Below are 18,594 nucleotides of genomic sequence, written 5' to 3'. Positions count from 1 at the left end.
AATTTTTTATCGTAAAATTTATTGCATATTGGCGACGAAAAAATATTTCATCGCCAATTTACGACGAAACACAGATTTGTCGCCAAATTGGCGATGAATCACATTTTCGTCGCCAACATTTGGCGATGAATCCCTTTTCATCACCAATTTTTGGCGATGAATACCTTGTTCATCACCAAAATTTGGCGGCGAATCCTGTTTTCGTCGCCAAATTGGCGACGAAAATCTTTCGTCGTAAAAAAAAATCTCATAAACCCTAGATCTACTGATTCTTTCTTACATTTTAGGTTTCCCTTTCTCTCTCGCGCGATCTCCTCCCCTACCGCAGCGCTCCGCCATTGCCAATCGCCGCAAAGGTCCTGTTTTTATCGAATTTCTTCAACGAAGGCAGCTTCCATCACGTCTAGAGCTAGGTATGCCATCTTCCTCCCTTCTATTTTGGCCGGTCGATTCTTTTTCCTAGCACCAGACCACTGCTCGCGACCCGTCGGTCGGTGGCCAAGGGCGGGTAGCGGCCATCTTTCGTTGGCCTTGCGTCGGCTGGCTACGCGGCCGTTGCCCACGCCGCCGTTGGGCTCGCGGCCGCGGGCTAGGGTTGTGGGCCAGCGGGCGCGGGGCCGGGCCGGTGGCCGCAACCTGTCGGTCGTTGGCTTGCAGGTGCAATCCGTAGGGCACTGACCAACGGTCAGCGCTGACTGTATGGTTTAATTAATTATTCGTTAATTAGATGTTGATTAATTTTTTAATGTTATTTATGCAGGTTTATAATTTGCTCGGACATGAATTAATTGGATTTGTTCATCGGCTTGAGGTATAATTTTTTTATAATTGTAGTTATTTTAGAAATTTGAATAGTATTTAGATATAATTGTATTTATTTGAATGTTAATGTTTATTATTCTAATTTAGTTGGAATTAAGTATAGTTATTTAATTGATGAAGAGATATGAAATAATTTTTATTTATACTAGATAAAAATTATTGTAATTAAGTAAGATTTATTTATATTTTAATATGTTAAAATTTGTGGGTTCAGGAAAAATGCAGAAAGCAAGAAGTTGGATGTATAAAAAGAATTTACTTGAACGTAGAGGTTTAACCGATGAATTTATTGTGGGATTAGAATAATTTTTGAAGTTTGCTTTAAAGAAATGTTGATTTTATGGATGGAGATAAGATAAGATGTCTATGCAGAAAGTGTCACAATGATAAATTTTTACAATGTGATAAAGTACGAGAACATCTTTGTAGATTTGGTTTCACTCCCAATTACTATAATTGGACTTCTCATGGTGAACCGTTCATATCTGATGAGGATTATGGACAAAACATACAATACTCAGCCATGGGGGATCAGAGTTATTATGATCAATTTAATCCATATCAAAGGATGATAACTGATGCAGCGGGTCAGAATTTCTTTGCTGAATCGAGTGGTCCAAGTTCTAGTTTTCCTCCAATGGTTGAACAAATATTTACTCCTTATGCATCACCGTTGGAGGAGACACAAGTACCAGGAGTTGGTGAAAATTTGAATAATGAATCATATCTTAAATTTCAAGAATTATTGAGTGTTGCAGATGAACCATTGTGGGCTGGTTGTGACAATCACAATAAACTATTTATTACAGCAAGATTGTTGAATGTCAAAGCAGAACATAATGTGTCTGAAGATTATTTTAATGATTTTGTTCAAGTTATTGGAGAGACATTGCCACGTGATCACATAATGCCCAATGATTATTATAATATAAAAAAACTCGTCAAAGACTTAGGTCTTCTAGTGGAAAGAATTGATGTTTGCAGAGATGGTTGTATGTTATATTGGGGTGATGATGAAAATGCAGAAGTTTGTAAATTCTGTAATCAAGCTAGATACAAGCCTACCAGAAGGAGTTAACAAAATGTAAATCATATACTCAGTTGTTTTATTTGCCTTTAACTGTAAAGCATACACTCAGTTGGCATTTTAACAGTGACGTAAAGCATACACTCAGTTATTTTATTTGCCTTTAACTCCTAGGCTACAAAGACTTTATGCATCAAAAGTCACTGCTCAACACATGACTTGGCATGCAACTCATCAAACAGAAGAGGGATTAATGTGTCATCCATCAGATGGACAACAGTGAAAAATTTTTGATAGAACATATCCTGAATTTGCGAAGGAAACTCGAAACATTCGGTTAGGTCTTTGTGCTGATGGATTTGCTCCATTTGGTAAATCAGGAAGAAATTATTCTTGTTGGCCAATTATTGTAACTCCGTATAATCTTCCACCTGGAATGTGCATGAAAACACCGCATATATTTTTAACATTGGTTGTGCCTGGTCCACAAAATCTGAAAGAAGTTAATAGATGTTTATATGCAACCATTGATTGCAGAGCTGAAACAACTATGGGATGAAGGTTTTCCTACCTATGATGTGCATACTGATCAGATGTTTATAATGAAGGTTGCACTTCTTTGGACCATAAATGACTTTCTGACTTATGGTATGTTATCAGGATGGAGTACCGTTGAGATTTTAGGATGTCTAATATGTATGGAGAGATCAAAATCAATCAGATTGAAACATGGGAAGAAGCTGAGTTATTTTGATTGTCATAGATAATTTTTACCACAAAATCATAATTTTAGAAGAAATAAAGAAGAATTCACAAAGAATAGAATTGAAAGAACACCCCCGCCACTGAGATTAACAGGTCAACAGATCTGGTATAGAGTGCATAATTTTTCATCTGTTATTGAAGATCCACATGGTACGCCTTATGAATATGAAAGTACACATAAATGAACTAAACAGAGTATATTTTGGGTGAGTTTGAAGGTCATTTGAAGTGCTTCATAGGCTCACACGGCTATGCCAAAGGTGTCACGGCCATATCCTATCATCCGGACTAGTTTTCAAGCTTCCAGAGAGTGCCCCGGGCTGAGGCATGCCCATGCCAGGTCCAACACGGTCGTGCCAAGAGGCACGACCGTGTCTCCTATCTGGATTGCTTTGCAGACTGAAAGTAAAATGGGTATAACTTTTAGCTTCGATTGACCCACGGGATGTGCCACCTACCAAATAAAGATAACTTCAAGATCTACAACTTTGCTTTAGGGTGTGCCGACTGATTCCATCTCTAGGCCATGCTAAAAGGTATGATCGTGCCCAACTTTCAGATTGAGACCAACTTGGGGTCGTGTCTAGGAGGCACAACCATGCCGCTTTGAGACCATCTTGGGGTCGTGCTAGGAGACACGACCATGCCCATTTTTCAAATTAAGACCAGCTTGGGGTTGTGCCTACCTTCTTGATTGAGACCAGGCACGACCGTGTCTTCTTTCAAGAATAGCAACTTTCACTGGTCATGCCTACAAGGCACGACTGTGCCTACGAGACACGACCGTGTCGTGCCTAGAGCCTATAAATACTTCTTTTTACAACCCTTTTGGGTTATCTTTTGGGATCTAAGGAAACCCTAAGGTCTTGGCTTGGGGGCGGCGCCTCTCCACTCTTAGGGAGGCCTTAAACATTTTATCTTCACCGATCCATCCTACCCCAGAACGAGAAAATCTTCCAAGGATGTCCGAGCTTCAAGATAAGTCCTCCCTTCTCTTGTGGATAACTATTTTCTTGTATACTTATTGTAATCTTCTTGTAATGGAGTAGATCTTTGAGTTTAGGATGTAGGATGAACATTAATGTAATGATGGTAATGTAAGAACTAGTTCATGTTATTTTTCCCTATTCTATGAAGAGTTTACACTTGTTTCATGTATTGTGTGCTTTGAACTTGTTTGATGATATGTTTGTGTGAGCGCATGTACTTACATCATATTGGTACAGTCATTTGATTCATCATAATCTTGATGTAATGCATATTGAGAAGAATGTTTTTGATAATCTGATTAATACAGTCATGGATATCCCATGGAGAAAATAAAAGATAATTTGAATGCAAGAAAAGATATGCGACTCATTTGTAAAAGACTTACTCTTGATGTTGATGAAAGTAGTAGGGGACCAAAGCCAAAGGCAGTTTATACATTGAATAGAGATCAGAGACGTGTTCTTTGTGAATGGGTGAAATCTTTAAAATTTTCAGATGGTTATGTCTCTAATCTTGGAAGATGTGTCGATTTGAAGGAATGTAAATTAATTGATTTAAAAAGTCATGATTGTCATATATTTATGGAAAGACTCATTCCTATCGCTTTTAAGGAGTTGTTACCAAATTTTGTATGGGGTGTCATTACGGAGTTAAGTATTTTTCTTCATGATATTTGCTCAACAGTTTTGAAATACTCACACATGGAGACGTTAGAGTGAGAAATTCTAATAATTTTGTGTAATTTAGAAAGGATCTTTCCACCTTCATTTTTTGATTCGATGGAACATCTTTTGGTTCACTTGCCTTATGAAACCAAAGTTGGAGGTCCTGTCCATTTTCGATGGATGTATCCATTTGAAAGGTAAAATAATATTACTTATATACTTTGTTATTTCATATATATTAATGTCTAATACACTTTATTTTATTACAATCAGATTTCTATATCATCTGAAGAAAAAAGTGAAAAATAAGGCTCATGTTGAAGCCTCTATTGTTAATGCATACATTGTGGAGGAAGTAACAACTTTTGCATCATATTATTTTGAGCCTCACGTCCGAAGCAAAAGACAAAGAGCGGGAAGAAATGATGAGGGCCCTATTGATCCCAATTTGACAGCATTTTTAATTTTTAATTACCTTGGTCGGCCAAGTGGACCATGTAAAGAGAGATACTTAACTGGTCAAGAATGGCGCGCAACCCACACATATATTTTACTGAATTGTCCAGAAGTAACACCATATTTTGAGTGAGTATATATTTTATATTTTTTTTCTTTGGTCGTAAATAATTTATGTTATAATTATTATTTTTATAGGATTTTTCAGAATTTAAACTCTGAAATGTCAACACAAGAGTTTAATAACTTCTGCGATGAAGAATTTGCACCATGGTTCAAAACATATGTGAGTATAAAATTTAAATTTGCTCAACATATATTTTGACTTATAATTAATTTTAAAATTTGATTTTAGATTCAGGCTAATCAAGCTCACGTTGAACAAGAATTGTTATTTCATCTTTCATGGGGTCCAAAAGCAATGGTACGGACTTGGCCAGCATATTTCATAAACGAATATAATTTTCATACTCAGGAATATGGAATGGGGAAGGCTACAATGAATAGCGGTGTTTGTGTTCAATCATCCAATGATGGAGCTGCAAGTAATGATTTTTATGGGTTATTGGATGAAATTATAGAGGTGGAATACCCAGGTCCAGAAATTTGAGTTGTTTTATTTATGTGTCGCTGGTTTGACCCTGTCAGAGGGATGAAGGTGCATCCACGGTATAATTTGGTTGAAATTAATCATAAGAGATTATATAAGAGATATGAACCATTTGTGTTGGCACAACAAGCAATTCAAGTATTTTATGCTTCATATCCAAGTTTGAAACGAGACAAAAATGATTGGTGGGTTGTTTGTAAAACAAAAGCAAGGAAAAAAATTGAAGAACGTTGGCAAGATAATGCATATCAACAAGACGAAGTTGTAAACACATTTCAGACCGAGGAATATCATATTCCTACATTACGAGATCCCAGCGGAGTAGTGATACATGTAGATACAAGTGAAATTCATGAAAATGACAACGACGAAGATGAAGACGAAGACGACGATGATGACGACGACGACGACGATGATGATGACGACGACGACGACCATGACCATGCCCACGACGACGATGACGATGATGATTTTGATTTTTCATGATGAGTAAGTCAGGTTAAATTATAAAAATATTAATAATTCATTTTAATATATGGATATTGGAGTGTAGGTGTATATTTCATTTTAATCTGCAAATTTAGTTTTAATCTTCATAATATGCAAATTTTGATTTACTAGATAGATTTATAAAATTCTTAGTTTATTTTGTTGGTTATATATTTATTATCTTAAAATATTTTAACTGTACTTTTTTTCCTTATAGATCATTACAGGTGACTTAGTGGTGTATTGATTGACACATTCTTTATAAAAAAAATAGCATAATGGTAAGTTTTTTAATATTCCTCATTATGCAAATAATTTTTGTTTGATTTATCCTAATATATTTTTTTACAGTTTCGACGCGGTCGACACAGCACCAGTCATGCATCTACGGTCCCCACTCCTTCAAGTGCAGGACCATCTCAAACACAGGACTCCCCAGGACCTTCCCATTCCCCAGTACCCATGGAAGGTTCACAGTATTAATCAAGTATTGAATAACCATTGGCGAGGAGATTCCATGACTTATACAAGTACTCCTGATCTCACCAAATAGTTGTGGTGGAATGAATTTAAGGTAAATTATCTATTTTATTTTATATATGATATTACCGTTAAATATATAATAAATTATTTATTTCTCCTTTTAGCGGGTGTTCACTTGGGACCCTAACAATGAAATAGAAATTAAAAGAATTTTTAAGAAAAAATATGGTGATTGTTAATTTGAGGGGTGTTCTAAGGCAATCGCCTTAGGGTTATACTATTTATTGGATAAATAGTAATTCACTATTTGAGTGCACATTCCATATGTGTTAGATTGAATCTTAAACTCAAATACTGAATGTCCGCAATATGATTCATAGCGTGAGAGAATTTATGATTGGATCACAACTAGTGAGCATCTCTACACGTGTAATTATGAATGTATTGGAATTATCCCTAGTCGAGGAATTGATTAGTACGGACGTCATCGATTCTGTCGAGACTAGCACGTTTTGAACTCCTTGGTTAGCCAAGCAGCTAATCTCACTGCTGGAGACATTCGATGTTGAGAGTTAAACGTGGATGATGATTAAAGGTAACCAGTTCATTGGAGTGACCTGCCATGAGACTTCATATGGTTCGATTCATATGTCAATGAAGATCTCAATGCAGCTTAAGTGCGAGTTTCCTTTGACTTGCGGTATTCAAGTCACCTTGGTCATGGAGGCTTATACTTTGACATCTTAAGAAAGCATCTCTAAGGAGGTGTGGACCCGAGATGATTGGGTATAAGATGAAGTGCCCGAAGGTGTTTGAATAGCCCACAACGGATTCACTGCTCCTTCGAAAAGGAGATGTATATCTTGCTGCCGCTAAGATTGTTACTAAAAGTCTTTGGCCAAAGCATTACATGTTAAGAGTATGAGACTCTTAGATACATGTACAAGTAACTTGAATCCACAGGACAAGAAAGTAGCTTGGGCTAGGTGTGACATTGTCAGCCTAGTGGGAACCGACACATAGACTATGTCCTGAACCAAGCGGGTATAAGACGGTTAAAGGAGCGAGACACGATTCAGTATAGCTGCTGAAAGGTTTAGAACTGTTCTGGAATCAATCATTGATTTTTCGATCAATTAGGGATCATGATATACTATTAGGTGTCACTCATGATCGTTTCGTAATTAATGGTTAATTACGGACGGCCAACATAGCCGGGAACCTATTGGGTCACACGCACAACAAGTTCTCCGAAGGACTTAAAACGAGTTTGAGAATTGGATTCTTAGAACGAGAGAAATAAAGTCTGGTTGGACCAGACAAAGGACAATATGATGGAATTCGTCTTATGAAGACGAAAAGAACGAAACTGATTTCGTTTGAATCAAAGATCATTTGGTTACTGAACCAAATGATTCGATTTTGAACCGAATTGAACCAACTTAGTTTTGTTCATGATGGAAGAGGTTTTGGTAAAAAACGAAGAGATGAGAAGCTTCATCTTGGGAAGACGAAACGAACAAAATTAGTTTGGGTCAAATCAGAATTCGTTTGGTTAGTGAACCAGGCGAACCAAAAATAAATCCGATTTACTACAGTAGTGGTTTGCTATAGTAGCAGTCTAAACCAAACCCAACCCAAACCCTAGTCTATTCCTGGATTGGCTTAACCCACCCGCCGCACTGTAGCAATCTTCCCTTCTGAGTCGCGGTAAAAATAGGGTGTCTTGCCCTGTTCATGGGGTTCGCGAGAAAGGGCTGACGGCGCTGCCTTCTGCCCTAATCGTGGGTTCTCCACCAGCGACCTTTCTTCCTGAGGAGCACGGTGTTGCGAGCTTTCCTCCCGGCGCAGCGCCCTCCGACCGATCGTGAGCTCGACCGCAACTTTCCTTCTTCGCCGGTGAGTGGAGAGGCAGCGGGAGAAGACCTTGAGCAAGGACTTCCCGACGCCTTCTCTCCCGGCCGCCCTCATTGGCTTGCCGGCTGCGCAGAGGAGACGACCGACGGCATGGGAGTTGAGGAGATTCCGTGATAGAAACAGAGGGGGCGGGCACTGTTCTTCTTCCCCGTGGTGATGCGTCGCTGTCGGCCACTCTCCACCCGCTGTGCCCTTCTGGTTCTGCTCGTAGGTCGCCGGAGAAGCGCAGGGAGACCGACCACGGCGCGTGAGGAACAGAGGCCACCGGAGTTCTCTTCCTTTCCTTGTTACCGTGAAGAACAGAGACCGTCGGAAATCACTTCCTCTCCTTGCTGCCGGAGACCAGTGGCTAGATGTTGTTTTCTCTGTGATTGTAGCTGATTATGGTTCTTGTTTATGACTGTTGGTGATGTGGATATTTTGGCACAGATTGATGTTATCGCAAATGCAAAATTATTATTATTTATTTACTTATTTTCCCTTATTGATTGTGTCATTTATACCGATCAAAAGTAATTATTTATTTATCAAATCCCTAATTATCGCTAAAGTAGTATAAAGAGGTCTGGGTTGTCTCTCTAGGACTCAATGATGAAAAGTTTATTATAGACATTTAGTACAGGAGTTTTATTATTGACTTAATTTATTCCTATTTACACACTTCATTTATTAATAATTAATTCCTACAATTATAATAACAATCAACAATCTTTTTACAATAACATATGATACATACAACAATCAACCATCAAACCTATGATACATACATTTAACAATCTCATTTTTTTATTAACATACAATAAGTTCCATAAATCTACAAATTACTCCACATACTATACATAAATAAACAACTTCTGAATCATAATACATACATACATCTACAACATATACAAACATACATAATAATGCATACAACAATTACGATTCACAATAACACATAACAATTTACAATTCATCATTCTTAATTCACAGGCTTATTCAAATCTATGCTCGCATAGAGTTCAATTTGTACATATCATACAAACATACATGATAAATTCTACAACATGCAACATACACACATACATTACAACATACAATCTTCAAATACATAATACTCAAATACACAAAACATGCAAACAAAAGAATTTATTCTTGAACATGAATCAACTTTACAACATTTATCTACATGTGATCATAAACACTGTACAACATGACTTAACTATCATAAAACATACATCCTAAACTCTACACATCATACAATTGGCCAACCTAAATAGATCCATCTTATTCAAACTTCCCAACAATACAAACAAAACATGTTTAACACGAAGTCATCACACAATTCAACCTAAATAGATAGTTCCACTTCAATTCATGACACAAGTTCGAACTTAAATTCCCTTCATACACAACCGATTTCAACAACTATCCATCCATGTACACTTAAACAAACAACCATCTTACAATTCATTCCATACATCAATCATTTACATAATTCATCTCATTCAAACTGAACACAACCAGTACCATTCCCACGAGAACTTCATGCTAAAGAACCAACTCAAACAATACATGAGCAATCCAACAGAACAGGGTTCTTCTTCAATCAACAAGTTAACAGATTACAACACCAAAGAATAGATTAGGAATTAGAGTTAGGAATTAGGAATTAGGGTTTAGCAATTAGAGTTAGGAATTAAGGTTAGGGATTAAACCATATTTACAGTGTATCACAAGGGGATTTGGATTCAAGTTTAACAGAACAATCAACAGAAACAAAGAATGGAATAAGGGCAGAGTGGGATTAGGGTTTCTTCCCTCTCCCAATTGGCACAGAACCATCAGCAGCTCCGGTTGGATCACGCCGGACAATGGACCTCACTGGAACAGTCGCTCACAGCTTGGCACGATCGGACACGACGCAGGCAATGGAGCTTCACCTCTGCCCTAATACCCTACTACAATCGCCTCCAGGACATTAGAAACAGAACTAAAAGAACAACCTTACCTTGTTATTTTCCGGGGACGGTGGAAGTTGAAGACGCACGAGAATCCCCTACTACAATCGCCGCCAGGAGACCAGCCGCTCTCTGCTACAATCGCCGCCAGAGACCAGCTACCGCACGTTGCTTCTGTGGAGACGAAGGATCGGGCTGTCGTCGGCCGCCGACGCTGGAGAATCCTCACAACGACGGAGCCAAACAACAGAGGAAGAAGACCACTCACCGGAGCTCACGGTGAATCGCTTCTGTGGTGGCGTTGACGTTCTTCAACCGGATGCTACTGCCACGTTTTGCGCTGATCGAAAGGAGGAAGGTGACGGTGGAGCGCGCGACGGGTTCAAAATCGCGGCGGCGAGGGATAGACGATGAACAGTGCTCGCGATTTTGGGAGCACTGTAGCTTCCCAAAATCGCGAGTGAACCCCCAGAATGAATGAACCGTCTTCGCCTTTTAATGCCAGCGCTGAACCGGCGAGAAGTGATTGAACCGGTGGCTTGATTGCTTCTGAACCGGCCGAATTAGGGTTTGGGTGGATTGGGTTGGATCAATCGAAAGTGGGCTGGGCCTTGCGTTGAGTTAATGGAAGTGACATGGGCTGGCTTTTGATTTGATTCAGCTCAATCAACTTGCTGAACTTGAGTCTGAATTGAGCTTGGGCTGGACTTGAGCTGAGCCATTCAACTGATTTAGCTTGTATTTATCTTGCTTTGAGCTGATTTGTTTGAATTAATCTAAATTGATCTTCAAACCGCAAACGAGTTGAACCATCAGCTTGGATCAAGTTGATTTCGAATCCGATTGAACCAATTTGATTCTGTCTTGACCCGGACTCAAACCAAAAATTACAATTAAGTCCTCCAATTTATCATTATCATCATTCTAATTCCTGCAAACATTAAAGATCACAAAATTAATATCCATAATTACCCAAAAAAATCATGAAAAATTAGAATGAAGATATAATTTCATCTAACATAAGAATTAAGCTCAACAAACCTAAATACGACATGAAATGTGATCAAACCGGTCCAATCTAACCCTAATTTACCCGATCAAATAGCTAGTTATCAGTTGGTTGTTGAAACGAAACAGCGAGAGCATTGTCCGTCATTCGCGTAGGCAAGACCGGCCAAGGTGCGAGTGTCGCAACCCTTAGCTTTTTGATAGTGCCATTGTGCACCCCTTTCTCCTGATTACGACGGGCGCCATAGTCACTCGTCGTTGTATTTCTTTTGTTCGATCGCAGTCAATCAAGACCTCGATCGTCTGACGATTGGTCTTCAACTTTCCGGAAACTTATGAAGTTTCCGGAGAACGCTCCATCTTCGTTGGAAAGGTTTCGACCAATTTGTCTATTATCGGTGATCAATAGTTGGCCACCGATAAACTACATCAGGAATACGATTCTCGATGATAGTTAGAAAGCCTCAGAAACAATCGCGACAAATGTTGTTGCATAGTTTCCGGAATAGGGCTTCACTCGATTCGATCGTTATCGATCATCAGCTAGTACCGAAGACGATGACGCGACTCGTGACTTCCGAAGCCGTCTAGACGGGAGCTTAGCGTGGATCACCAGTAGAGCACTACAAAAAAACACTGTTTTAGCAACGAAATTTTGCAACAAAAAAAATTCGTTGCAAATTTGCAACTAATTTTGCAACGAAACAAAGATTCGTTGCAAATTTGTGTCGAAATTAGCAACGAAAAATAATTCGTTGCCAAAATAGCAACGAAATAATTTCGTCGGAAAAATCGTTGCAAAAATTATTTTCGTTGCAAAATTCGTCGCAATATTTCCAACGAATAAAAAGTTCGTTGCAGATTGGCGACGAAAAAACTTTTCGTCGCAAAATACAATAAATTAGCAACGAAAAAAATATTCGTCGCCAATCGGCGACGATTATTTTTCGTCGCCGATTGGCGACGAATTTGTTCGTCGCTAATTGGCGACGAATTTTAGTTCGTCGCCAATTGGCGACGAATTTTAGTTCGTCGCCAATTGGCGACGAATTTGAGTTCGTCGCCAATTGGCGACATCTAATTCGTTGCCAAAATGTCGACAATTTGTAAGATAATTGCCCTCTTCATCGCGAAAATAAATTTTTTTTAGGTTTTTCAATATCTTTCATGTTGTAGGCAGTTCGTTGAAATGAGAATTATATTCATACATGATTTTAATATTTATTTTAAGCCGATATAGGAAAAGAATGGTTGTATACTAATCTTGGATTCAGATCTCCAAAAGCTTCAATCCTATTTATAGATTATGTTTGTTTATTGTGAAGCTATTTTTTGATATGAATCGATTTCAAGAGATTTCGCGGATGTTTGGATTGAATGATGACCATAAGTCAGAAACTGTTTTGAAGACTTATCATGTTATAATGATAGGCGGAGAAATGTATAGTCAAGTTTGCGACAAATTTAGCAACGAAAAACTCATTCGTTGCTGAATTTGCGACGAATTTAGCAACGAAAAACTTATTCGTTGCTGAATTTGCGACGAAATTTAGTTCGTTGCAAATTAGCAACGACTTTAGCAACGAAAATTATATTCGTTGCTAATTTGACTAAAAATTACCCGCCATTTTTTGTGGTCAAAATGAATTCTCTTATATTTTGTAACTATCCCATTATAAAGATATCATAACAATGTTGTCAAATAAATTAAAATATTTTTAAAAAATTGAATAACATTACCAAATTTCGCATTTCAGCTCCTTCTTTCATTTGTCAAGATAGTTAAGAAATGGACACCAGATGAATTGTGTTATCTTTTCTTAATCATTTTTCGTAAATAATTAATAAATAAAGTTTCTAACTGGTTGTATACTGAACGATATATACTCTAATGGTAAAGGAGATAATAATCAAGATTTGTAATAAATTGCGTTTGTGGGTTGAATATATATTGATATTGATGATAGTAGATAGCGACGAAAATAAATTCGTTGCCAAATTCGTTGCCAATTGGCAACGAAATTAATTTTCGTTGCCAAATTCGTCGCAAATTAGCGACGAAAATGATTTTCGTTGCAAATCTTTAATCGATCTCCGAGTCGATTACCAAACATTCTGTGAACAACGAATTTTCCACATTGCCATAGTAATCGATCGCTCGATCGATTACGGATTTAGGAGAATCGGAATTGGCGACGAAAATAAATTCGTTGCCAAATTCGTCGCCAATTGGCAACGAAAATTATTTTCGTTGCAGATCTGCGACGAAAATATTTTCGTTGCAAATCTTTAATCGATCGTCGAATCGATTACCAAAATTATTCTGTTGAAATATTTAATCGATCACAGAATCGATTGCCAAACATTCGTAATCGATCGCTCGATCGATTACGGATTTAGGAGAATTCGTAATTGGCGACGAAAATAAATTCGTTGCCAAATTCGTCGAAAATGATTTTCGGCAACGAAAATCATTTTCGTTGCAGATCTGCGACGAAAATATTTTCGTTGCAAATCTTTAATCGATCGCCGAATCGATTACCAAACATTCTGTGAAATCTCGATTTCACAGAAGCCACCGTAATCGATCGGTTGATCGATTACGGGCCGGTAATCGATTTCGTTGATCGATTAGAGGCCACGGTTTATTGAGAAAGAATTTACGTCATTTAATCGATCATTTGATCGATTATTTTGAGCTCGATTAATCGATCATCCGATCGATTAAGAAATCTGCGACGAAAAATTTTTCGTTGCAAAAATTTTCCCCGAAATTTTTACCCGGGAGAAAATTTCGCCCAAAATTTTTCAATTGGCGACGAAAAGATTTTTTCGTCGCCAATTTGGCGACGAAAAATTTAATTCGTCGCCAATTGGCGACGAAACGTTATTTCGTCGCCAATTTGCGACGAATTTGGCGACGAACTCCATTTTCGTCGCCAAATACCCTAACTTAACTACTCCGCCCGATCCCCTTTTCTTTTCTTCCTTCGCGATTTTTGCCTTCTGCCCTAGCTGCTGCCGAAGCCCTGCCGCCGCCTGTCCTCGCCGAAGCCCTAGCTGCTGCCGCCGCCTGTCCTTCTCTCCGAAACGTTGGTGGCGCCGTCTCTCCTTCTCCTCTCCGATTTTTTTTCGTCGCCGAAGCCCTAGCTTGCCGCCGCCGCATTTCCTTCTCGCGCTGCCGCCTCTCCTTCGCCGGTAAGTTTTATGCCGATTTATTTTGGTCGCCTCTCCTTGTCGAAGGCGGCGGGTTGCCACCCTCCCTGGTGGCCGCTGGCTGCGGCTGGTGGCCGCTGGCTGGTGGCGGCTGGTGGCCGCGGGCGCCACCTGGTGGCTGCAGCGGGTGGCCGCCGCGTGAGATGCTGGCCGCGGGAAGCCGGCGCCGCGCGTGAGATGCTGGCCGCGAGAAGCCAGCTGGTGGCCGACGCCACATCCTGGCTGCAGCGGGTGGCCGCCGGCAGCTGCTGGTCCGGCGGCTGGGTGGCTGCTGTCCGGCGGCTGGTGGTTGCTAGCCGGCCGCCGGTGGTTTCTAGTGGTGGCCGTTCAAAATTCAATTAATTTTAATTAATTAATTTTAATATACTTATTAATTAATACTGTAATATTAATTTTGCAGGTTTAACAAGTTCGGTTTAACAAGTTCCGATCTGAGGTAATTTTTACAATTTTATATAATAGTTTAATAGTTTTTATTAGAATTTAGTTATAATTCTTTAGAAATTATTGATGAAATTTTTTACAATTATGTTTGAGGTATTTTTTAGAATTATTGTTAGAAAATGTGCATAATACTATGTTTTTACTTATTGACTTCAAATTTATCATAATTCGTATAACCGTAAATCTTAATCCCTATAATCATAAAACCTTAAATTATAAACCGTAAATCGTAAACCATACATCATAAACCCATAAACCCTAAACCTTAAATCATAAAACGTATAAACCCCCTAAATCAGAAACCATAAATTATAAACCCATAAACCATAAACTAAAAACCCTAAATCGTAAACCATAAATTATAAACCCATAAACTCTAAATTCTAAACAAAAGATCGTAAACCATAAATCATAAACCCTAAATTCTATCCAAAACCATAAACCTTAACTCATAACACTTATAAACTTATAAACCCTCAACACTAAATCCTAGATGAAATATATTTTAATATGTTGGAATTTGTGGGTTCAGGAAAAATGTGGAATGCACGAAGTTGGATGTATAATAAGAATTTACCTGAACGTAAAGGTTTGACCGATGAATTTATTGCGGGAGTACAACAATTTGTGGAATTTGCCTCAAATAATGTTGATTTTATGGATGGAGATAAGATCAGATGTCCGTGCAGGAAGTGTCACAATGGAAAATTTATGAAATGTGATAAAGTACGAGAACATCTGTGTAGATTTGGTTTCACACCAAATTATTATAATTGGACTTCTCATGGTGAACCGTTCATATCTGATGCGGAGTATGAGCAAAATATTCAGTACTCAGCCATGGGGCATCAGAGTTACTATGATAATTTGAATCCATATCAGAGGATGGTAACAGATGCAGCGGCCCAGAATTTCTTTACTGAACAACCTTCTAGTCTTCCTCCATATCATAGTGGTCCAAGTTATAGCCATCCTCCAATGGTCGAACAAATGTATGCTCCTTATGCTTATGTATCACCGTCGGAGGCGACACAATTACCAGGAGATGGTGATAATTTGAATAATCAATCATATCTCAAATTTCAAGAATTATTGAGTGCTGCAGATGAACCATTGTGGGCTGGCTGTGACAATCACAGTAAACTCTCTGTTACAACAAGAATGTTGAATATCAAAGCAGAACACAATGTGTCTGAAGATTGTTTTAATAACATTCTTCAAGTTATGGGAGAGACATTGCCACGTGACCACATAATGCCCAACGATTATTATGATATGAAGAAACTCGTCAAAGACTTAGGTCTTCCAGTGGAAAGAATTGATGTTTGTAGAGATGGGTGTATGTTAGGTTTAAATGTGTATCTAAATATTTATATGTGTTTAATTTCTCAAATATTACAACATATTAATATTTCTTTTGATAATACATGATAAATATGATGAGCTCGAGCTAGCACAGTGAATTTCAAGTGCTAGCTTTGAAAATGATGGATCTGAACCCTCAGTTGAGAGTGATCTGAGTCTATGGCTGGAGGCCAGTGGGGGATCCAAAGGTAGTGGAAGAATATTGGGTATGAGTTCTTTGAGCAGAACTCATAGAGTTATTGGTACATCTTCTACCACCTCTCTAGCCGTTACGACACAGATCCATAATTTGACTGATGAGGTTAGTCACTTGAAAGGCTTATTAATGCAACAAGATCAAGAAATGAGACAAAGAGATCAAAAAATTAATGAATTACGAAGACAACAAAACCTGATCTTGCAACATCTTCAATTGCAATCTGCTCCTTGTGATGATGACGACGACGACGATGGTGGTAGTTCCTTATGAGTTTTTTTGTGTATAAATTTTTTTACAATCAGTATTTTTAATATTTATCATTTTATTAGATTTTAACTTACTAATTTATAAATTTTTTATTAATTCTGTTAATTTCTTTTTAAACAGGATTTTTGAAGAAAATTTAGAAGAAGAGGTAAGTCTTTACATATTTAGATTATAGGCTTTACTTTTAATTTTAAGAATAATACTGTTAGATCCAGATGGAATCCATATATATCTCGACAAAGGTACGATACTGTCCACTTTGGACCCACGTCCTCATGGTTTTATTTTTGGGCATTACCCAAAAGGTCTCATACCAATGGAGATACTTTCCATCCTTTTAATCTCATGATCTTTTCCATTTACTTTAGATGTGGGACTATGTTTGCACCCTTGCAACCCAACAATCCCCCCATCAAACAAAGGACCACAGACCCCCCTCAACGTCGTTTTTGATGTCTGAATCCTTGACTCACCAGGACTTTTTGTCCCTCGGTCCACCCGACCTACTAGGACTTCCCACCTAGCCGCAGCTAGGACTTTTGCCCCTCGGTCCACCCGACCTACTAGGACTTCCCACCTAGTCACAACTAGGACTTTTTGCCCCTCGGTCCATCCGACCTACTAGGACTTCCCACCTAGTCGCAACTAGGACTTTTTGCCCCTCGGTCCACCCGACCTACTAGGACTTCTCACCTGGTACCTGGTGACCTACTAGGACTTCTCACATGGTGCCTGGTCCTCTTGATTCAGACACGGGAGCACCCACTTCCTTTGTTTAAGGTTCAAACCACATGGTTAGATCTGGATCATGACTCATCTGGCGGTTAGTCCGGTGAAGAGCGGTCTCGCTCTGATACCACTTGTTAGTACCGATGCCATCTCACGACGAGGACTGTGTTTGTGTGGGATGTGTTTGTAGCATGTGTTGGTATTCTTGTATCGTTGGTTTACATTTCTGCATCATTGGATTTCTGATTTCGTTTTGGTGTTTTCGGAACTATAACATATTTCCTATTTTGATTTCATACTTGTACTTGTTGCGGTTCCGCTTACGAAACATCAGATTTTTCGTTACTTTACGAGTTTATTCCTTATTTGTTGTGTAGAATTAGAATTCCATTCTTATGCTATCTCCCGGGTCGTGACAAATACTCTTTCTTTTTTTTTGTTTTCTTATGCAGGACACGAAAAGATATTGATGGAGAAGGAAGTAGAGTCTCCGGAGAGCAAAAACGAGCACGATGATTCTATTGTATCTTTTTCTCGTCCTCAGACTTCTTTACATTACTTATATTGTATGGATTTGGATTTATATAACTGGATGTTCTGTTGTGAATTCATCATGTTGGTTTGGATCTATAGACATGTGTAAATGTCTATTGATATGGATGTTGGTGTGGATATTGATATGGATTAATATGGATTTCATTATGTAACATTTGCATCTTTGTATAAATGTATTGTAGAGTGTGGATCGTGTTTATGTGGATTCAATTTTTGTAAATGTATGTTGAATTTGACAGGTTATATGTGAAATTTGTATCGATCCGATTGAATCGATATTTTATTGTATCTATGGGATAATCAATAAATAAGTAGAGTAGGAAAAAAAATTTTAATTTTACAACAAATTTTGTGACGAAAATGAGTTTCATTGCAAATTAGCGATGAATTCTGCAACGAAAATAATTTCATCACAAATCTATCGTAACTTACTGTGTATCGACATTTTGCGACGAAAATAATTTTTCGTCGCAAATTTCATTGTTGGTCGACGATGAAACAAATTCGTCGCGGATTGGCGACGAAAATTTTTTTCACTAAAATTGGCGACGAATTTTATCGTCGCCGATTTGCGACGATTTTAACGACGAAAGATGTTTTTCGTCACTAAAATTTGAGACGAATTATAAAATTTTCGTCGTAAAAAT

General features: G+C 38.4%; 1 pseudogene; it reads left to right on the top strand.

Moving 5' to 3' along the window:
* Positions 1-1,041: 1,041 nt before the first annotated feature.
* On the top strand, positions 1,042-5,821 carry LOC141826376 (uncharacterized; annotated as a pseudogene).
* The last annotated feature ends 12,773 nt before the right edge of the window (positions 5,822-18,594 follow it).

Source organism: Curcuma longa, chromosome 4, assembly GCF_044706935.1.
Source record: "Curcuma longa cultivar G26 ecotype Majalengka, Jawa Barat chromosome 4, ITB_CL_G26_1.1, whole genome shotgun sequence".
In the NCBI taxonomy this organism is placed as follows: Eukaryota; Viridiplantae; Streptophyta; class Magnoliopsida; order Zingiberales; family Zingiberaceae; genus Curcuma; species Curcuma longa.
The sequence above is the reverse complement of the archived record's forward strand: the minus strand, read 5'-3'. Positions and strand labels throughout refer to the sequence as shown.